A 24,013-nucleotide genomic window follows, 5' to 3' on the forward strand; every position below is an offset into this window, starting at 1 on the left:
GGCTCTACGTGGACGGACAGCTTTACCGCGACCTCGGCACCACACCGTGGTTATATTAACTGCACTCCAGATAAGAACCCGCTACACTCTTTTCTTACTCATTCACACTCTCTCCTTTAACACATAGTCAGACTTATGGAGCCTCTCACCACACTTCTTTTTCCCTTTCTATTTTACAAACAAGGGATGTTTCCATATTCTCTCCACCTGTCTAAACGAAACACCCAGCATACATCATTAGACATACACGCACAATTAAGGGCATGCTGAGGTTTGTCACATGGAATGTAAATGGAGCTGGCACCAGAGGAAAGAGGTTAAAAATATTTAACCAGCTTAAAAAACTACAGGCAGATGTTGTTTTATTACAAGAAACTCACAAACCTGTCACAGGTTTAAATGAACTTAAAACACCTGAGTTTCCTAACGTGTTTGCAGCCGGTTATAATTCTAGACAACGGGGAGTAGCAATTTTAATACATAAAAATGTTAATTTTACAGTACTCGATACAGTTATAGATCCAGAGGGTAGATTTCTAATTATTAAACTATCAATATTGAACAAAAAACTATGTATTGTTAGTATATATGGTCCAAATGTTGATGAACCCTCATTCTTCCACGGTTTTTTTAGTGCACTCTCTGAACACCTTGATTGCACACTCATTCTTGGCGGTGACCTCAACCTTGGACTAAATGAAGAAATGGATAGGCTCAACACAACAGGAACTCAGCGTAATTGGCAGTCCACAAATATAATCAAACAGTATATGAACGACTTTGGTCTTTGCGATGCATGGCGCTCTCTTCACCCCACCAGTAAGGAATATACTTTTTTCTCGCATGTTCATCACTCTTACTCTCGTCTGGATTATTTTTTGGTCGGCAGCTCACTGCTGTATGACATTTCAGACACTGAGATTCATCCTATAGCTGTCAGCGATCATGCTCCTGTATCTTTAACACTAATGCACAAGAATAATACTACGCCAAGTAAAAACTGGAGATTTAATATATCACTACTTAAAGATGAAGACTTTATTAAATACTTTAAAAAGGAATGGACTTCATATTTAGACTTTAATGACACTCCCGGAATATCTGCTTCTGTTCTATGGGAAGCAGGGAAAGCTGTGACGAGAGGTAAAATAATTTCTTTCTCATCACACAAAAAGAAAGAAGAAAACAAAAATATTCAGGAATTAGAAAAAAACATCAAATCACTAGAAGAAGCCTACGCGTCCCACCAAGATCAGGAAACATTGAACAAAATATGCAAAACAAAACTAGAATTAAATGAAACTATTAATAAAAAAACACAATTCCTTATACAAAGACTTCGCTTGCAGAATTTTGAACACAGTAACAAATCAGGTCGATTTCTAGCTAACCAGCTAAAAATAAATAAAGAAAAAATAACTATATGTGCTGCTAAAGATTTATCGGGGAACACAATATATGATCCTGGAAGAATAAACAACATTTTTAGGGATTTCTATGAAACTTTATACTCACCACAAATAAACCCATCTAAAAATGAAATTGATCTGTTTCTTGACAACGTAACTCTTCCAAAATTACTAGACAGTCAAGCAATGGAACTGGATTCGCCACTGACGCCAAGTGAACTCCAGGAAGCCCTGATAAGTATGCCCAATAATAAGGCTCCAGGTCCAGACGGCTTCCCTGCAGAATTCTACAAAGAATTCTGGACAATTTTGGCACCAGTATTCCACAGCATGTTGCAGGAAATCAAGGAAAAGGGCAGACTACCACCAAATATGAATTCTGCCAACATTAGTCTCCTGCTAAAACCAGGCAAAGACCCTTTATTTCCCTCAAGCTATCGTCCAATTTCTCTTTTAAATGTAGACCTTAAAATAATCTGCAAAGCTCTCTCAAAGAGATTAGAGAAAATGACCCCCCTCTTAATTCATCCTGACCAAACTGGTTTCATAAAAGGTCGGCACTCCTCAACAAACACCCGTAGATTACTTAATTTAATAGACTACTCATACGATAAAAACATCGAAACCATAATATTATCTCTAGATGCAGAAAAAGCATTTGACAGAGTTAATTGGAAATTTTTATTCGCAACTTTACACAAATTTGGTTTTGGAAACTCTTTCATAAACTGGATAAGAATATTATACAATTCCCCAACGGCTCGTATGAGAACAAATGACCAGACATCCTCCAGCTTCTAAATAAATAACCGAACATGTCACCTGCTGCAAGAGTAAATTAATTGGTTTTGAGTTTGAAACACAAGTAGTAATAGAATTCTGCCTTAAGCCTTTTGAAACAGTTCTTTTGTTTTTATTCAAGGTTGTACTTTATATTAAAGTCTGATGTAAAGAACCTGGAAAACCAGCCTATGTAGGTAACAACAAAGTTACCCACCTAGTTAGAAAATAGTTACAGATAGCTAAACTAAATATAATTAAATTAGTTCAACACTAATCTCCAAGAGCCCTTTTGGACTTTTAGCAGAAACACCTGTTCTTGTAAATTGGAGTTACACAGTAGAAATAAAACTTAAATGAAGTACTGGCCCACCTACACATTACACCTGTAGGAGCCATGACACCATAGAGCTCTCAGAATACATCTTTTGTGGTGATGTTAACGCCAGAGGAGGTTGGGAACTTGGCATCTGGAGTCAGCACAGTGTTGGTGACTTACACACTATACCTGCTCTGTAACTTTGTGTGGTCTGTCACTTCATTGCTGAGTTTCTGTGGTTTCATTTCCACTTTCCAGTTACACCACTTAGTTCTACTTATTGTAGAATATTCAGGAGGGAAGACACTTAACCAATTGTTGCAACAATGGCACCTTTTACTCTTAAATTCACTGAGCGCTTTAACATGACCCATTCATTTACAAATGTTTGTAAAAGCAGACTGATTTTATACATCTCTGGCAAAGGGACTCAGAACACCTGAATTCAAAGATTAAGAGGTGTGTCTCGTTATTTTTTGCCCTTATAGCGTAGTTCCTGTAATTCTTGAAGGAATTTCCCTTTAAGACCTACCATAGAACCCAAGTCTGCCATGCTGTAGTGCCATTTTTGGGAGCATTTCAAGCTGATATACATCAATACTAGAGATGGACCGATCCGATATTACGTATCGGTATCGGTCCGATACTGACCTAAATTACTGGATCGGATATCGGAGAAAAATAAAAAATGTAATCCGATCCATTAAATATCACGAAAGCACCTCACAAAACTTGCAACACACCGTAACTCACCTCAGAACGTATGCATCACGTGATAGAGCAGCTGTGGCATGCAGGACCTGTCGGTGGTCTGGATAGCATGTGGAGCTTCGCTAGCAACCTGGCATTTCATCTCCGACAAAGTTATCCCCGAGAGAAGTAAAGCAAGTGTGTAAGTCCATCTCTGAATGTTTGTAAAGCATTCCTGCGTTAAGCTTAACAAGCGACTGCCTCTCGCTCTCCGGCTGCTACTTCAATCGTGAAACTGCTTAATGATCAGCTGATCGGCTTTTCTGTCGCGAGTCCGTGTCTCTAGTTTGCTTTTGGCCCACTTTGCACCAGAAAGAGGAAACCAGCGGCTGAACAACAGCAGAACGTTTAAGCTTGATCAGCTGTTGTTAGAATTTATTTAATATTACTTTCTACTCGAGGATCTTTTTCTACGTAGCTGACGCTGGTAACTGTGCAGGGGCGGATCTAGCAAAGTTTAGCCAGGGGGGCCGATAGGGCATGAACAGGGAAAAGGGGGCACAAAGACATACTTTTCTTTCTTATTCTCATTTAAAATGTCGAGCTTTTAATAAATAATTATTTGACACCCAAAGTTTTAATTTGATGCAAAATGAATAAAGTCAATTACTGTATATAGTGACTATTAAGTCTAATATATACACCCTAGTAAGCTATAGTACTTTTTCCTTTGGGAAGGTACCATCTGTGCAGTCTGCAATTTTGTTGAAGAAAGATGTTGAATCTATTTAATATTTCTTGAAAAATAATTGATTTCTGTGCATTTTTTTCACACTTCATCAAATTAAGGTTGATTACGTCGATTAAGCATCATGAGGTGGAGCGTGAGGGGTGGTTCCCTATTATTTATTTTTTAATTTTTGTTGTTGCTGGGAGTTGGAACCCTATTAGTTAGGTTTCTTAATATTTACGCTAAGTACTCTTTAAAATACCAGAATAGTGAGGATGGTGTAGGTTTAAGTTTATTAGATTGATCAGTATTGCTGAACTATGAAATATTTTTTTTGTATACAGGTATAACAGAATAGCTTTAGTGTAGTTGTTGTTTTAAACTTGAGTATGAACTTGCAGACTTGCAAAATGCAGCAAGATATTTTAAAAAACAGTTTTGTTGATTAAAAAACACTATATCGGATTCATATCGGTATCGGCAGATATCCAAATTTATGATATCGGTATCGGTATCGGACATAAAAAAGTGGTATCGTGCCATCTCTAATCAATACAACCATTATAGCCCAAATTTTAATAATATGTCTGCATTAAGTGCATAGTAATTACATAAATTGCAAAAAAGTGCAATAAACTACCAAAAATTTGAAAATCGTTTTTGTTTTTTTTAACATATATTTGTAGTTAGAGAAATTTAAGAGGCTTATCCCTCAAAACTGTAAATACAAAAAAGTTGCACAAACTAGTTTCCCACCAAAGGAAATTTATTTTGAGTGTCTTCATAGTTTTGTTTTTGAAATACACAAATTTTTATATACTGCAGGAAAAACGAAAATAAATATTATAGTGCAAATTTGCAAAAGAACAGCATATGCATCAAAATAAACAATTTCCAGCAGTGCAATTTGAGTCCTAAGCATCCCAGAAACGACACAGAAAGTCATAAAGTCAAACATAACTTTTAAGAACACAAGTATAGGCTCATAAGGCCCTGAAGGTAAAAACTACATTTCCGCAAAATGATGTCACTTCCGGTTTCAGGCAAGTCATGGCGGGCATGCGATAGTTCGCGCTGATGGACGTAGGAAGTGTTACAAACAGCTGATCGGATCGGCAAAGCGTGTTTCTGGAATATTATGTTTTTGTTGCTGCAAGTGCTTTTATGCAATATTTGCAAAGCTATATGTGGAAGGAAACTGTGACCTAGGACAAGCTGATGGCATAAGATGTAAGTACAACTCCTCTGGTTTCATATGCAAAAAAATTATTGTGCTAGCTTACGTGGTTGCAGTGCTACCGGGATTTAAAAATAGTTACGCAAAACAGAGCGTGCCCGCTCCGACCGGCTTTAAAGGATTAAAAAATAAAATCATAAATAAAAAGACCACATCCACTGTCTGTGAGAAGAGCTGTAGTGACACAACTTTGCTGCTCTGTATGTGTCACACAAAAGACAATAATGGTAGCATGTGGATCAGGGCTGGACTGGGACAAAAAATTGGCCCGGGCATTTTGACTAGAGACTGGCCCACCAAAAATGGGACGTCATTCAGGGGTAAGACCGCAAAGGATTCTGGGAACTTGTGGCAAGAGGTACTAGCACATGCAGGCTTTCAATTGAACTCAGTTACACAGCGATAAAAAGAAACACAAAAAATGGCAAGAAGCTGTTGTATTATTAACTGCAATAGCCGGTGTTGTGCCAAAAAGTGATTGTCTGCCAAAAAGTGATTTCCGGTATTTGCCAAAAACTGATTGCTCGTATTTAAATTGCTATAAGTAACTTGTTGGGCTATAATATGTGAAACATATGTCAAATGCATCCCTCATGGATGACATAAAGTCATCTCTCCATCTCTCTCTCCTGCTCTTTTATTTCTCTCTCTTGCTCCATCTCTCTCTGCTGCTCTTCTGTCTCCTCTGTCACAGACTTCTCCACTTTTGATGATAAATCAGCCTGGTGCAACATGTAAGGATTGACAAAATTTGTTAAGATTTTGAGGAGTTTGAGAAACTAACCTGAAGCATAAAATAAAATTTACTATCAGTAACTTCATAGCACCCGCCCAGCAGTATATAAACTCCGTCATGCTAGCTAGTACGCAGTACCAGTTATTCTAAGCGACTGTAAAAAGTCAGCACAACGAAAATAAACTACAACTAAACTTGATTTATATCTGACACAGATAGAAAGCAGGTCATAACTTCTTACCTGAAGTTCAGTTCCTCTGCCACTATGACTGGCGGCCGCCTCGGGTCTCTACTCCTCTTGCCTCCCCTTTCCCTTATCCACCTGCTGGCCTCCACCACTTGCTGATGTTGCTAAATCTGTGGAAGCTATGCCATAGCTACCGCCAAACAATTCAGTTATTTTTACACATTTGGCAGCGTCTGCCTGAAGGGCTTGTTTCTTTTTGGCCCTAATTTTTTCTGCACCTCCTTTCCTTTTTTTGTTCTCCATTTTTTTTTAGTTCGTCTATAAGATTGTGTTAAGGTTCACAATTGAGGAAGGAGAGTACAAACCACCCATGGTCCAGAAGGTCTTGGTCAAACAATGATTTTAATGACTACACACGTGTGGGAAGAACACTCTGTACGCCGACAGCAAGTGATCTCCAACTTAATCAAAGCATGAACAGATATTTTATAGCATCAGGGTTTGATTTACTGACGCCCCTTCATGCGTCACAGATACATTTTATACATAGATCAGATCAACACCACAATGATTTTTAACCCAGAAGATCATCTTCTATTTTCATGGCTGGTACTTTCCGTTCTTGTCTTAAAGTGAATTGTTCCTCTTTCTTGCCGAGACATGACTAATCTCTCCTCTAAATAAATCTAACTCATGTGTGTGTGTGTGTTGACCTCACATGCTCTTTCTCAATTCACCTGTTGCACTTCTGACCTTTCACCAGACCAGAGGCTCACTGAGACTATATGTATGTCTTCTACTAAATAAATGTTTTAACCAAGAACCTCTACTTAAACCTTAATATGAAATGACCTGATATATAAGTGTTTTGTAAGCATGTATTGCAATTCCTTCTATGTTCTAGTTTTCCCTCAGCATGTATCACCTGAACAGTCACGTCAGTGAAGCTTAAGACCTTTAAAGAACCTGAACATCAACTCAAATAAGCACAGATATGCAATATGTATAAAATAGTTATAACTGCACCTGGAATACAAAATTAATATAATAACTTGTATGCATAAACATCTTAAGGCCATCTTAAAGCTATCTGTTACATTGTTAAAGCCTCGTCTTAGCCTGCTGCTCAAAATAACTTTCACTTCTGCAAAACTCTCCAAGCCTGTTTCCTGTCCTGTTACTTTTAGCCTTTCTGAAAGACACACACTGTTCAACCCCTGAATGCAATATAAACTCCAGATTATATTATTAATGCAATGGTAATAATGATGATTATTTAACAATAGCAGTAAAATAATTTCCCTGCTCCACAATTGCTAAACAAGGGGGAGGGTGCATTCAACCTCCTCGGCTGTAATTGGTCCAGCCTAGAGTCGATCATGACCAATTGGCCAATCCAACACCTTTCATTATTTATACCCTTCCAAAAAAAAAAAAAATGCCCGATGGCCAGTCCAGCTATGATGTGGATAGAGCTACATATTAAACACCAACTCCCCTCCTCCTTGTGGGTCCACTTACACACTCACACTCTGTTGTCATAATGAAAACCAAGCACCACGACAAAGATATGATACGCATCCTCAATACTGTTTCCTTTGTACTGTAATTCTAATTGTGCAAATGCAAAGAGAAAGCACTGTATCTCATGGGAAGCCTGACAGCAGGCATTCACTCTCAGTGAGTACCAAAACTCCCTAAAACAACACGTTTTTTTACAAAGCCCAAACTATCTAAATGGTTTGACTGAACACCTTGTAACTGCAAATAAGTCTTCATAATTTTGATGAATCTACTATAACAATAAAGAAATACTGCTATGCTGCCTTTGTCACATTGGTGTCATTCTTCTTGCAGCAGCCCCTGCTGTGGGATCCAACGGATGTCTACAATACTATGTGATTAGCTTTGCTGTCTTCTGGGAAAACATGTCGACCCTTCTTTCTGGTTCAGTGCCTTTGTTTACATCTACCCACTAACATCTTGTAGCCAGCCCATCACACCTCTGCCAGGAAAAGTCAACAAAGGGAAAAACGCAAAGTCGCAGAGCGCTTCAGCACATTTGTATGCAGTGGCACATCCTGCTGCACATGCATACAGTGAGACTCACTATAAGTGGAGAGAGTGAGAAGCAGTGAAAGAAAAAAAAAAAACCATACATGAAAAGCTGGTCTCCTTCCTCCTCTCCAGTCTGAGCATGTACAGAGATTTCTATTCCCTAAGCTCAATGCCTCCACTTTTGATCCTGTCAGCTCTGAGCGGCTCTCTCGGACGGGTCACAGGATGAGAGCTTTGGGCCTGCCTCCTCCACAGGGAAGAAACCTGGACCTCAAAGAGAGGTCAGAAAGAAAAGCTCAGACTCTAGGTCCTTGGGGAAAAGAGACAGACTGCTTATCGAGGGCTTATCAAGCCATGGAGAGCTATATGCACAGTCAGGCCTCCGAGATTTGGTATTAAAACTGAAGTACTATGACGGCGAGTGAAATGGATGGGAGGGTGAAGAATGGGAGGAAGAGGGAGTAATGGGTCAGTAAGGGAGGGTTAGGTCTCGGAGGGAGAGAATAAAAGGGATTAGTTTTAGATTAGATGAGCTTCATTGTCATCAAGGCAGAAACTTCTTTGTCTCTTTAATCAGCTTCTCCCCCTCTTTCTCAAAACAGAGAGGAAGAACAAGTGAGAATTGTTGGGATAAGATTTAATTCCATTCCAAGGCTATAAACACTTGAGGGGCAATTTAATTTTCATTAGGGGCCCTGATGCTCATCAACAAATCCAATATGTTTGTAGAGCTTCACGGGGACGCACTGGCTCACACTGGTACCTCAAAAAGCAGGAGGCTGAGGTTGAGTATACATATACCTACTATGTTCTACTATGTTTTATAAGACAAGCAACTATAGAAGTAGAAAAAAATGTGTTTAAAATAGATATGTTGATTTGGAAGAATTTTCAGTAAAATAATGCATCTTTTTAAATTCCAGCTGTTGATACCACAAAATGTATTTGTGTCCATGCTATAAATTGAAGAGAATAAACCATCATAAAGCAAAGCAGACTAACAACAGCTGTTTTCTCTATCCGCCCATCCATTTTCTTCTACTTATCCTGGGCCAGGTCGCAGGAGCAGTAGCCCGGCCACCTCCTCCAGCTTTTCCAGGGGTACACCAAGGCATACCCAGGCCAGCCAAAAGATATAATCTCTCCAGCGTGTCCTGGGCCTGCGCCGGGGCCTCCTTCCGGTGGGACATGCCCAGAACAACTCACTCAGGAGAAGCCCAGGAACCACCTCAACTGGGTCCTTTCAATGTGGAGGAGCAGCAGTTCTAATCAGAGCACCTCTTGGATGGCCAAACTTCTCACGCTAACGCTAAGGAAGAGGCCAGCCACCCTTTGGAGGAAGCCCATTTCCACCGCTTGTATCTGCGATCTTGTTCTTTCAGCCACTACCCACAGCTTGTGACTATAGGGTGAGGGTGGGGACATAGACCGACCGGTAAATTGAGAGCTTCTCTTCACCACAACAGACTGGTATAGCATCTGCATCACTGCAAGCGCATCCCCAATCTGTCTGTCTATCTCCTTCTCCCCTCTCCCCTCACTTGCATGAGCAAGACATGAGATACTTAAACTCCTCCAGTTGGAGCAGGAATTTCATCCCTTACCTGGAGTGGGCATTCCACTCCTTTCCAGCTGGCCTCAGATTTGAGGTGCTGCTTCTCATTCCCACCGCTTCACACTCAGCTGCGAAACGTTCCAGTGCAAACTAGAAGACATCACCCAATGAAGCCAACAGAACCACATCTTCTGCAAAAAGCAGAGTTGACATTCTGAGACCACCTAATTGCAAGCCTTCTGCCACTTGGCTACGGCTAGAAATTCTGTCTATAAAAATTGTGAACAGAATTGGTTACAAAGGGAAGTGCCGGTGGAATTTAACACCCAGCGGAAACAAGTCTGACTTACTGCTGGCTATGCCGGCCAATCTCCTCCACCTGTTGTATTAGGCTGATATGGTCTGTAACAATGGGCTATGCACCCATACTCCTGAAGAACCTCCCATTGGACACCCTGAGGGACATGGTCGAATGCCTTTACAAAACACATGTAGACTGGTTGGGCAAACTCCCATGCCCCCTCAAGTATCCACAAAAGGGTAAAAAGCTGAGTAAACCACATTGTTCTGACTAACCGACGGGCTCTTTTTTCCAGCACCCTGGCATAGACTTCCCAGGAAGGCTGAGGAGTGTGATCCCCCTATAGTTGAAGCACACCCAGTGGGGGAACCACAACAAAAGGTGTTTTTTTAACATCATATTGTCTCATTGTTGCATGTTTTACAGTTTATGCCTATTATGCTTCAAAATTACTTGTTTTTTTTCTCTCTGACTAACATGACCCTGATGAAGGCAACAAGTCGAAACGTGTTGGTCAATTAATAAAGTTGTTCCTCTTTACCTTTAAGTGTTGCTGGAGTTCCTGCGTTGTTAGTTTCTCATCCTCTCCATGCACCTTGGAAGCAGGTGAAGTTGTGCCATAAATTTTTGTTATTATCTGACTAACATAGCCATGATAAGCTAGCTCTAGTTCTCAAAGCCTTGAATAAAAAGGGGGTAAAATATATATATATAAAGATGGAGCAGGGTGTCAGAACCACAATTTTCGATGAATGGCACAGATTTTAACTAATGACCAATTTAAAAGATTGATGTTTTGTTAGTTTAAATGTAAAGATTCAGACCCTACACTGGTGCAGTGGGTTCTGGGTTTCTCCAGGCATATGGCAATGCCCAGCCGCATGCGGTGAGAGTATGCAGACAGTTCCTCCAGAATGAAGGAATTGATACCACTAACTGGCCCCCACATTCACCTGACCTGAATCCAGCAGAGCACCTCTGGGACATTATGTTTTGGTATATTCAACACCAGCAGGTTGGAACTCAGACTGTCCAGGAGCTCAGTGCTGCCCTGCTGCAGATCTGGGATCGTCAAATCGTCCGTTCAACAAGCAAAAACATGAAGAAAATCAAGCTTTGTAGCTGCTCCCATCCACTGGCATCTGTCTACACAGCTATGTCATTATTTTTGTGCCTCTATTCTGAGCGCACATGAAAAAGTTTTTGCAAGTGCAAATATTGAGGAGTGGCTTATTTTGAGCGAACAAAATTCAGTGCTGTGTGCAAGAAATATATTTCAGTGTCTGCTATTATTATTGCCATTTTCTGTTAGTATGATTAATTATTTTATTTTAAAATATATAATTTTTTAAGATCGTTGTTGGTTTTAATCTAGTTTAAACCAAACCACTCGACTGGATTTAGCTAGCGAGCTGATTGGTACGGTGGCCCTGAGAGGCCAAACGGACTGCAACTTCAGAAAACACATGCAAAAAAAAAAAATGCTGCAAAAAGAAAAATGCTGCAAAAAGAAAAACACTTGCAAAAAGAAAAATGCTGCAAAAAGAAAAACGCCTGCAAAAAGAAAAACACCTGCAAAAAGAAAAACTCTGCAAAAAGAAAAACACCTGGAAAAAGAAAAACACTTGCAAAAAGAAAAACGCTGCAAAAAGAAAAACACCTGCAAAAAGAAAAACGCTGCAAAAAGAAAAACACCTGCAAAAAGAAAAATGCTGCAAAAAGAAAAACGCTGCAAAAGCACACAAGACACAACAGAAATGTTTCTGGGTAGACAATAACCTGGACCAGTTGCACGAACCAAAACATGTATGTATGGCTGTATCCCAATTCAGGGTTTGCAACCTTAAAGTACGCAGCCTTAACGGTCCTCAAGGGCCGCATACTCAAAGACTGCTGAGGCCGGAAGTGCGAGGCTTGTAGGCTTGTGAAATGGGACGGTCCAGCCTCCGTCGCACTGCCCAGGTTGCCTAGCAACCATGATACTAACAGCTGGAAACGTTTCATACAGCTTTGTTTGACAGAAATGAAGGAGAACATATTTTGTACATTTGTTTCTACATGAGCTTTGTGTGATTTGATAAGTATGTGAGCCTGAGACCACAGGACTGTAAAACATGATTGTTGGGCTTCATTTCTGTACTGAACAGTCATTTTAAGATTTAAAATGACTGTTCACACATTCACACACCAGTGTGTGAATGTGTGTGTGAATGGGTGGATGACTGGATATGTAAAGTGCTTTGGGGTCCTTAGGGACTAGTAAAGCGCTATATAAATACAGGCCATTTACCATTTACCATTTAAGATTAGCTAGTTAGCTAATGTTGTTCATGAGACTAAAGTCATCTCACTTTGGTAATGTAAATATAATATGGCCAATATTATAGTTATTATATTAATCATTATTAGTTATTACAGCAGTGAGTTTGAACTCTGTGTTGAATACTGAGCTTCAGTAAGGATTCAAGTTGCATTTATTTATATTTCCTATCACCTTAAATCTTCACTCAAAGACAAGTATCTTTGACAGTGTATCTATAGACGTATTATATATAAGAGACAAATATTGTTCTTTTAATATGTTGGCATTACTAAATTTGGCTCAATGCTTACATATATGTGTAAAAACAAAATGTACGAGCTGTGATAACCGTTTCTGATAGAATGAAAAGTAGACTGATATATTAAATATTCCTTTATTGGGCGAGAAAGTCCTACAATGTCATAAGTGCTTTAAGTCATACGGAATAGATATCAGAGCCTTAAACAGGCTGACTTCTGCTAAATGGGTCAAACTGGGCAGGAAGTATACAAACACATAACATCCTTATAGAATATGATGTAACACTATAGATCAACTTACCTCAGAATATATAAAGCATATAAACAATTACAGCAATATGATGCAACAAACACAGCAGTACTACTAATCTAAAATACTCAAAGCTTCATAGAACTGAAACAAACATTTATTTTTAGGTCCATTCTGCTGCTGATACATACTTTAGGTTTCTGGACATTAAACTTGCTTCTGCCTTTCATAGTGTGTAACTTGAAGGCCCTGAGTACTTTCTCCCACACTGAAAACACTGGGATGATAAAATTATTTGAACATTACCTAATAAGACTGATTCAGGACAGACAATTAGTTATTCTAAACTTTCCTAGCAGTCCTTCACAAACAAGGAACAGACTTTCTATTCTCTCCATCTGTCAGCTGGTGCTGGATCTTCCTCCTCCTGTTCCTCACACACTGCTGAGTTTGTCCTGGTGGATCATCAGGGGTGCAAAGCCTCACATATGATGTGTAGCAGTGGGTCCTTCAGTCTGTCCTCACTCTGGACACTTGCAGTTGTCACACATGGAAATCAAATGTGTGATGAGCTGCTGGATTCAAACACATGCGTAACTTATAAACACATGTTCATACTTTTGTTACACAATCAGAGAGAAAGAAAGAGAGAGAGAGTACAGGACAGACAGGTGACAGTCTCAGGTGTGTACACTGCTACAAAACAGCACAAGAGAAGGAGGATTTAGTGTTTGTCTTATTACGAGTGCTAAACAAGAAGAGTTCCCAGATGGTACAGTGGACACATGTGTGACTCCTGTGATTATAGCATCTTCCTTCCATCTTAATAAGTGAACCGTCAGCTCGTTCAAACACACGTTAAAGTCTGTTTGGCTCGACACCACCGAACAGAGGCAGCAATATAACATAGCTAACATTAACAGTGCAGTGAATTCTGCTTGTGCCGTGATAGCACAAACTGAGCAGCATTCACTGACTTTCAGCTTGTTGTGTTTGTGGATATATGACTGACTTTAACCCTTTAAGACCTACCATAGAACCAAGTCCGCCAGAGCTTATATTAAACTTTTACATGCTGTAGTGCCGTTTCTGGGAGCATTTCAAGTTGATATACATCAATACAACCATTATAGCCCAAATTTTAATAATATGTATGCATTAAGTGCATAGTAATTACATAAATTGCAAAAAAGTGCAATAAACTACAAAAAATAATTTTTGTTTTTGTAACACAGGCTTATCTACTATTTTGTGCAACTTTTTTGGATTTACAGGGGGGTAAATCCAAAAAAGTTGCACAAAATAGTTTCCCACCACAGGAAATTTATTTTACGTTTCTTCATAGTTTTGTTTGTGAAATACACCAATTTTTATATACTGCAGGAAAAACGAAAATAAATATTATAATGCAAATTTGCAAAAAAAGCAGCATATGCATCAAATAAACAATTTCCAGCAATGCAATATGAGTCCTAAGCATCCCAGAAACGACACAGAAAGTCATAAAGTCCAACATAACTTTTAAAAACAGAAGTATAGGCTCATAAGGCCCTAATGGTAAAAAATGACATTTCCGCAAAATTACGTCACTTCCGGTTTCGGGCAGGTCATGGCGGACATGCGATAGTTCGCGCTGATGGACGTAGGAAGTGTTACAAACAGCTGATCAGATTGGCAAAGCGTGTTTTGTTGCTGCAAGTGCTTTTTATGCAGTTTTTGCAAAGCTATATGTGGAAGGAAACTGTGACCTAGGACAAGCTGATGGCATAAGATATAAGTACAACTCCTCCGGTTTCATATGCAAAAAAACATATTGTGCTAGCACTGTGGTTGCAGTGCTACCGGGATTTTAAAAAAGCTACGCAAAACGGAGCGTGTCCGATCCGACCGTCTTTAAAGGGTAAAGCTTTATCCACAAAATCATCAGATTCTCTGTGAGATTAAGGTTGACTATCGAACGGCGTAAAGGCTTAAGTAAAGGCGTTAAAACAAAGTAAACGCTGAAAGTACAAACATCGCTAATGTCACATAACTTTGCCAGCATGTGGCCAACAGTAATGTTTTAATGTTCTTCATTATTAAACATTTGCACATAAATAAGTGACATAATATTCAGTACATACTTTTGTAAGTTTACTCTTTGGCTGCCCCGCTTCCACTTCTTTGAAGTGTCTCCCAGACCCAGTGCACTTGTTAGCATGTTTTGGGTCGTGTCCAAATTCATGGGCTGCATCCTCCTGAGGCCGCATTTGTAGACCGATTACGTCACAGCGACGCGCCGAAGGCTGTCCAAATTCGTAGACTCCTCCGCATGCAGCCGACAAATGCGTCCTCCTTTTCCCCGAATTTGAAGGATGGGTTGGGTGTGTCCTTCGTGGCCTACCATATCCCAGAATTCATAGCGCGGCCCAGCCAAACTCCAGTTTCCAACAATGACGTCCGCTACTAAGTTTTAAAATTACTCATACTAATCTTTCTGGGTCGCAAAATAAACTTTTAACATATTTTCAGGCGAGAAAGTAGTTGTGTAAACATCAAATATCTGCTCGGTTTATCAAGATACCGCATATTTGCAAAAGTGCTTCGACGTTTTCGGAGACGTCTGCTACCCACCAGCTCGATAGCTAGCTGGGAGCTCGAGGGTTACTGATGCGGCCGAGAACGGCACAACTCCCGGCACATCATTTTCAGATCACCGCGGACTTTCGCTGCTAGGGTTAAACGTAATATATAAGTCACTTAGACAACCTAAAAATGTTATCGTTGGGCTTTTTTCAGTGTTTTGTTTGTTCGTGAGTAAATCGGTTTGGCTGAGATTAAAGTTATTAGATTAGATTAGATAAAATAAAATAAAACTTTATTAATCCCCCGGGTGGGTTCCTCCTTGGTTTTTACACAGCTGACTAAACGTCAAACAGAAAACTGATTAAACAGAAGTCTGAGACAGTCGAGAATTTACGCCAGTGTCCTGTTAAAATTTAGATAGCAAGGAGCAGACGGCTGAGTTTATTAAACTCCACCGAGACAGCGGTGACGCTAATCTGAAGGCTAGACCGTCCAATTTCACGGCCGTTTACTTCCGGCCTACCCGACCTTCTGAGGACCTGCTGCATCCTCAGGAGGATGCAGCCCATGAATTTGGACACGACATTGGTTTGTGCAACTGGTCCATCGGGCTATTGTCTCCCCAGAAACATTTCCGTTGTGTCTTGTGTGCTTTTGCAGTGTTTTTCTTTTTGCGGGTGATTTTCTTTTTGCAGCATTTTTCTTTTTGCAAGTGTTTTCTGAAGTTGCAGTCCGTTTGGCCTCTCAGGGCCACCGTAGGATTGGAGACCGTAATAGCCAATCAAATGTTGAGAGTGAGAGTGACACTGAGAGCAGGTCCACCAATGTCTGTCAGCACACAGAGCAGAGATCTGAGGAAGAGCAAATGCCAACAACTGAGTGAGAGGGGCTGTTATTGTGTGTTTGTGTATCTAGATAATAGCAAACACTGAAATACATTCCTTGCATGCAGAGATGAATTTTGTTCGCTCAAATTAAACTTTTGTTTACTCAATAATTTTCTCCTCAACATTTGCACTTGCAAATTATTTTTTATGTGCGCTCAGAATAGAGGCAAAAAATAACATCATACACAGCCACAAACCTTCATTAAAGCTCCCTGCAGACGATTAATATAAAAGCATATGTATGAAGATGACCCTTTAAATTAGTCTGACAGCTTAAATTAGGCAGCTTACTGAAGGCTGTTGACAGCTGTCCTACTTTCTATCACATAGATACCTATAGTAAGTAGAGAGGTGGTCTTTTTTGCATCCTACTAATTAAGAAAATTTCATTTCAAGAAGACAAAGTAAAAGCGGTTTTGTTGTATGCCTTAGTTTAGGTTGCACATATTCCTTTTTTTATTTGACATTACTGCACTAGTGATTATTTATTTCGTCTTTTGAATTTCATCAAATGTTAGTTTATCATGCCATGCAAATACAATGAAATATTAAAAACATTGCAAATGAGAAGACCTGTATTTTTCTGTTTTGAGTTTTTATTATTGTGCATTAATAAGACAAAGGTAGTTTTTACGTGACTAATTAATGGAATATTTAATAGAGTCCTTGATTACTAAAATAATATATAAAAACCTAATATAAATAATATACTAAAAATAAATGGTGTCATGCAGGCTGGTAGTATATAAAGTAGCCTGTTTGTCGCCAACAACCATGCCACACATTTACCACGCACATAAATCACCTTTGTTCCTCACTCTGATGTTTGGTTTGAACTTCAGCAGGTTGTCTTGATCATGTCTACCTGCCTTAATGTATTGACTTCCTTTCATGTGATTGGCTGATATGATATTGTGTTAATGAGCAGTGGAACAGATGCACCCAACAGTGGCCAGTGAGTGCAGAAGCAGTCTACACTGAGATCATGGAAGTGACATTTTTCCAAATATTTTATAAATCAGGTACCACCGCTATTTCTTGTCCTTCCCCCTATAGCAATAGATGTTAACTATATTTAAGTTTTCTTCACATAGTTACAATTACAGGTAAAGGTCTATGAATATTTTTTTCCGTCCATTTTAGCACAAATGGCAGTAAAAATCTTATCATAGTTACAAATATGTATATTACAGTCTTGGAGACACAAATATACATTTTTTATTGCACACTAAATCAACACAGACAGACATTGGATTCTTCATTTTGTTGACTGGTTCAATCTGCAAACTCCTCCTCCCAGCTCTCAGTGATCACTTGGCTAACAGGGTAATAACATGGACTAAATGGCCCACGACTCTATGTTGCACTTCATGATGAGACAGAGACTTACTCCTCTGTATAAGCACAGAAGGAAAGACAAAAAGTGCAGCTCGTTCTAAGAAGCGCACATGCACAGAAATCTCTCTGGTAGCCAGGACTAATGATGCCTGATTGGTTATAACAAAAAGAAGCAACCAGAGCTGGATTTGGGCCAATTATATCATCTTTCCAGCAGGAAAAACTGAAGTAGATATTGTGCTTGAAGAAACCAGCCAGAGAAAAAAATGCCTGAGAGATACACAGATGTGAACATCAAATTGCATCAATATCAAGGCTGGGAGAGTAGAGGTCTCAGAGTCCTTGGGGGATTCAAAGAGACTGTTTTAGTAGTAAAGGGAAAACAAACATTCTCCTTTGCGAAGAAGGCAGCGCACCAAAAGCTCAAAATAGGGACATCATTCCATACCCCCCTCCCCCTCCCCCCCAATTTGCACAAAAAATGAGAAAGAAATGGAGCTACAGCTCTCAGTGTTTCTCCAAACTGATTAAAGCTTAAATGTTTTGATGAGGAAGGAATTCAAAGTGGACCAAAGAATGTGAAAGCTGTCGCTCTCAGTTCCAGCATCTCATCCCAGTGTGTCTGTAACTGCAGGGTTTGTGGTTTCACAAAGCTTACTGTGCTTAATCCAACATGCTAACTGAGGCAGTCACACCAGAAAATCCTGTAACTACAAAACGCCTACGCTGCAGTCTTATTTCAGTCAAATCCTTTCTGTTTTCCACATGACAACTCTGTTTTGTGCATTTGTGTCTCCTTCATCCTTCAGCTACAAAAAAGGTAAACAAACAACACACCATACCCATTTCTCTTCCACAGGAAGTCAGGCCACAAGGTCAAAAGGTAATGGAGATGGAAATGGGTTCCTTCATAAGCTCCTGTTTATTGCAGGTTTCACTGAGTTGAAGTAATATTTTTGCAAAGCTTTGATCATGAAGTCAATTCCAAGCAGGAAAATAGACATAACTTTGTGTGTATTACAGATGAGGACAGAACACAAAAAACAAAAACTACCAGGGTCAGAATTATTAGCTCCCCTGATGCTAATAGCCAAAAGTGTATTGTTTTTGTTGGGTAACAGCCTGCACACTTGCTATGAAGTATTGTCAGCAAATATCACACTTATCTCCTTTGCAATCCCAGCCTGTTCTTGTTTGGTGAGTCTCTCGGGCTGCTCCAGATTTGACTTCCTTCTAGTAAAAACTTCACCACACATATTTTCAATTGGATTCAAGTCAGCGCTTTGTGCCCTCAGTGTGGGTATTCTTCTTTTTACAACTTGCCCCATTCACACATACATGTTTTCCATGGTTTTCCCGTGTAAGTGCTTTCTATCTCACATTCACACACACCTGGTGGGATGCATAAGGGGTTAGCATCTTGCCCAAGGATATTTGGCATGCAGACAGAGCACATGGGGATTGAGCTACCAACTTTTAGTAGGTGACCTCCTCTACCACCTGAGCTACAGCCACTCCTAGTTTTAATGGCAGATGTGATGTATATTTTAGATCCTTGTCATGTTGGGAGACAAAGCGATGACCCAGACCTAGTTTTCCTGCCTTCTTTCTTCGTGAAATCTTCCACCTTGACAAAATTCCCAGTTCTTTTTCTAACTTTGCTCGGTGTTTCACTATGGGAATCGCCTCGGCGTGACCAACTACGGAAGCTCCAATGACACCACGTCTGTCTATGACAGACCTGTTGAGCCGTGCTCAGGGCTCCGCCCTCTCAAACTAACACGGCCGACCAGCTCCTCCTAACTCATTCTCGCTTTCTTCCCGTGAGAAACTACTTTGAGCTCCCTCAGCGCATCTAGGCTAACTTGATTAGCTGCTTAGCAGTTCTCAGGCGTCCCGTGTAGGAGTTTGTCGCCAAATGCAGTTTTTCCGGTTCCAGTTTGGATTGTGCTGAGTAAGTCCTTCGAAAGAAGTGTACTTAGAGTTGCACTGTGGAACAGCAACCGCGTCAGGTGAGCTGTCCCATTGGTTCCTGGTTTTAGTTAGCGAGGTAGCCGATGTTGTGTGACTTGGGCTAACGTGTTACAGCGAGCTGTTCATTCAGTGTCCGGCTAGCATTAACTTGTTAGCAGGCCACGAACCACATTAGTGTCTCACTAGCATTAGCTTGTTGGTCGACCTAGGGTTCGGTTAGCATTAAGTTGATAACAATATTGGCTAGCGGAGTGCAGCTAACGTGTCACGGCGAGCTGACTCCCGCGGCGACTAGATCGGATTTAACACCCACTGCTTGTCCTAGCTACTTACGGGCTAACGTGTCGAGACGAGCCCTGGTGTAGCCTAGTCTCACCCCTTTCTGCTAACCATGTCTATGGCTCCTACTCCCGTCAAAAGGTCGGAGCCGAAGGCCAAAGAGGCTGCATCCCGCCCGTGCCCCGCATCATGCGGTGCCACCATCTCGGGCAGGGACCCTCATCCAATGTGGATCGTCTGTATGGGTGCCAAGCATGCTCAGGCTTCACTGGCGGACCCTCAGGGATGCCCACATTGTTCTTTGATGCCAGAGAAAGTCCTGAAAAGGAGGCTGAGAGTAGCAGTAACGAACAGTCGGGACCCCTGCCTGTCGGCTGCTACTGCTACGAGCGATATCCGTCATCCGCGAGCCTCCACAAGCTGGGCGGACATGATGGAGGAAGAGTCCCCGCTCATGCCACCATCGTTCAAGGACCTCCTCGATCAAAACGAGGATGCGGAGGGCGATGCCGACTCCGACCTCCTCGACCTGGAGGACATGGATGAGGAACTTTTCCTCCCCAGCAGTCCAGGCCACCGAGTGGGGCTGAAGTTGCACCCCCGGTGGACAGCAATTTGTACGAGGTCTGCAAATGGGCTGCTGCCAAGCTAGGCATCCCATGGCTAGCCGCCCAGGATGCCGAAGGTGCAGAACGCAATCTGTATGACGGCAAGAGGCTCCCACCAGCCTTGCCGCCATCGAAGCAGCTTCTGCCAGCAGTCCCGGCCTGCATGAAAGAAATGAGTCGCTATTGGTCAAGCCCTTTTAAAAGCAAGCTTCCGACCAAGGGCTGCTCTAAGCTTGAGATCCAGGGGATGGGTGAACTGGGGCTGACCGAACCCCCAGCAGTGGAGCCTTCAGTGGCGTATCACCTTCACCCTAACCGCAGGGCAATCTCAGCTTCTTCTAGCATTTCTTTGCCCAACAAGATAGATCACCTCACGGCATCTATTTATCAAAGGATGTACAAATATGCTGCACAGTCAGTATGCTCACTTAATGCAGTCACACTGCTATCAGGCAGAAATTCTGGAAGACATCTGCCGTCAGCTTGACGCGGGTTCCCTGAACCCAGCCCTCTGGGATGAAATCTGCGTGGTTAATGATCTCATTCTTCGCTCCTCCAGGGGAGCAGTCCAAGGGTGTGGCCCTTGGACTGCTGCTGTGAGCAGCTGTGAGAGGGAGACAGAGTGGGCTCAGAATGCAGAGAGGAGCAGGAGGCCAGCAGGGTGCCCACCAGGCCAAGGTACAGAACCGAAGACTTTGGGGCAAGCATTCCTTTGCAGCAGTTGCTGCAAAGAATCTAATATGCGCCGAGATGGTAGTGAATCACCTCACGGAGCTTGGATTCACAATCAACCTGGAAAAGAGCCACTTGGAACCCGCACAATTTACAGAGTATCTGGGGCTCAGAATAGACTCCATCTCTTATCGTCCTACACTCACTGTCTTTCCCGTTTTCAGCTGGGGAAAGTCGTGCGGTTCCGACTCTGTCTCCGCCTCTTCGGCCTCATGGCCTCGGTGATATCGGTGGTACATTTGGGGCTGCTTATGATGAGAGATTTTCAGCTGTGGGTCGCTTCTCTGCAGCTGTGCCCTCGCCGACATCTCAGTCGTGGTGTAAAAATAACGCAGCCGTGTATCGTGGCTTTCCGGCCTTGGAGGAGCCCGACACCTCTCGCTGTGGGGGTACCTCTCGGGGCAGTATCATCCAGGGTGACGCTGACCACAGATGCATCCCTGTCAGGTTGGGGTGCAACTATGATGGGCAGAGCAGTGAATGGCGTTTGGTCAGAGAGACTCGCTCTGAATCACATAAATGTGTTGGAGCTCCGCGCAGTGCTCCTAGCCTTACGGCATTTTCTGCCGTATCTCCGGGGACAACATATTTTAGTGAAAACAGACAACTCCACTGTAGTTGCTTATATCAACCGCCAGGGCGGCACCCGTTCCCGGCAGCTACACAGGTTAGCCAGGGAAATAATTGTGTGGAGCAGCACTCGGCTCCTCTCCCTTCGGGCAACTCACGTGCCAGGAATTCTGAACAGGGGGGTGGACCTCCTGTCCAGAGGAAATCCACTGTTCGGAGAATGGAGGCTTCACCCACAGGTGGTGGAGCAGATTTGGCAGAGATACGGCCGGGCTGCCATAGATCTCTTCGCCTACGGCACGGTGCCCTCTGTTTTTCTCCCTGTCAGACGCAGATGCGCCACTGGGCGTGGATGCTTGTTTTGTGCGAGGGAACCCCACAATCACAACCAAAGCAGACATGACGCCAGACCACCAACCTCTGACTCTCTCCCCCACTGATGTAGGAATGGTGCTGAGCAGGATCAATGTTCACAAGGCTGCAGGTCCTGATGGCATCCCCGGGCGTGTTCTCAGAGCATGTTCTGAAGAGCTTGCAGGAGTGCTGACAGACATATTCAACCTGTCCTTGGCCCACGCCGTGGTACCGGCCTGCTTCAAATCTACCTCCATCGTCCCGATACCCAAAAACTCCAACCTATCTAGCCTCAATGACTACCGCCCAGTAGCACTCACCCCCATCATCATAAAGTGCTTAGAGCAGCTGGTCCTAGCACACTTCAAATCCTGTCTTCCCCTCACCCTGGACCCCCACCAATTCACATACCGCCAGAACAGGAGCACAGAGGATGCAGTCTCCATCGCACTGCACTCTGTCCTCTCACACCTGGACAACAACAACACCTACGCCAGAATGCTGTTTATAGACTTCAGTTCAGCATTCAATACAATCCACCCCTCACAACTCATCAGGAAACTGATAGACCTGGGCATCAGTTCCCTCATGTGCAAATGGTTACTGGATTTCCTGACCAACCGGCCCCAATATGTCCGGCTGGATAACCGCTGCTCATCTACAATCACAAGGCTGTGTGATGAGCCCTTTCCTCTACTCCCTCTTCACCCACGACTGCAGACCTGCCGATGGTTCTAACACCATCATTAAGTTTGCAGATGACTCCACGGTGATTAGCCTCATCAGTGACAACGATGAGGCCACCTACAGGGAGGAGGTGGATCATCTGGCTGAGTGGTGCGACACAAACAACCTGCTGCTTAACACTGAGAAGACCAAGGAGCTCATCGTGGACTACCGGAGGAATGCTGACCCACATCCACCCATCTACATTAAGGGGACAACTGTGGAGCGTGTGAGCAGCTTCAAGTTCCTGGGAGTCCACATCTCCGAGGACCTCATCTGGATGACCAACTGCTCCAAGCTGGTCAAGAAGGCTCACCAGCGCCTCTTCTTCTTGAGGACTCTGAGGAAGAACCACCTGTCCTCAGACATCCTGGTGAACTGCTATCGCTGCACCATCGAGAGTATCCTGACCAACTGTATAAGGTTGGCGAGGTGGCGACCGTGGCTAAGGTGGCGACCGTGGCTCAGGGGGTTGGGAATCGTATCTGTAACCGGAAGGTCGCCGGTTCGATCCCCTGGCTCTCTGTCCTGGTCGTTGTGTCCTTGGGCAAGACACTTTACCCTACTTGCCTACTGGTGTTGGCCAGAGGGGCCGATGGCGCGAAATGGCAGCCTCGCTTCTGTCAGTCTGCCCCAGGGCAGCTGTGGCTACAACCGTAGCTTGCCTCCACCAGTGTATGAATGCGAGAGTGAATGAATAGTGGCATTGTAAAGCGCTTTGGGTGCCTTGAAAAGTGCTATATAAATCCAATCCATTATTATTATTATTATTATTATTATAACAGTCTGGTACGGGAACTGCTCTGCCTCGAACCGGAAGGCATTGCAGAAGGTTGTGAAAACTGCCCAACGCATCGCCGGAGCACCACTTCCTGCCATAAAGGACATCTACAGGAAGTGTGTCTGAAAAGGGCTGGGAAAATCATCAAAGACCCCAGTCACCCATCACATGGACTCCTCACCCTCCTGCCCTCTGGGAGGCGCTACAGGAGCCTCCGGACTAAGATCACCAGGTACCGGAACAGCTTCTTCCCCACAGCTGTCAGACTCCTGAACCTCCTGACATCTGACCCACGTTAACATATGGACTGGACATACACACACCCACAACCACCTACACACACAATGGACAACTGTACCCTCATACACACAATAATAACATGGAC

The sequence above is a fragment of the Aulonocara stuartgranti genome (assembly GCF_965226115.1).
Source record: "Aulonocara stuartgranti genome assembly, chromosome: 17".
NCBI classification, from domain to species: domain Eukaryota; kingdom Metazoa; phylum Chordata; class Actinopteri; order Cichliformes; family Cichlidae; genus Aulonocara; species Aulonocara stuartgranti.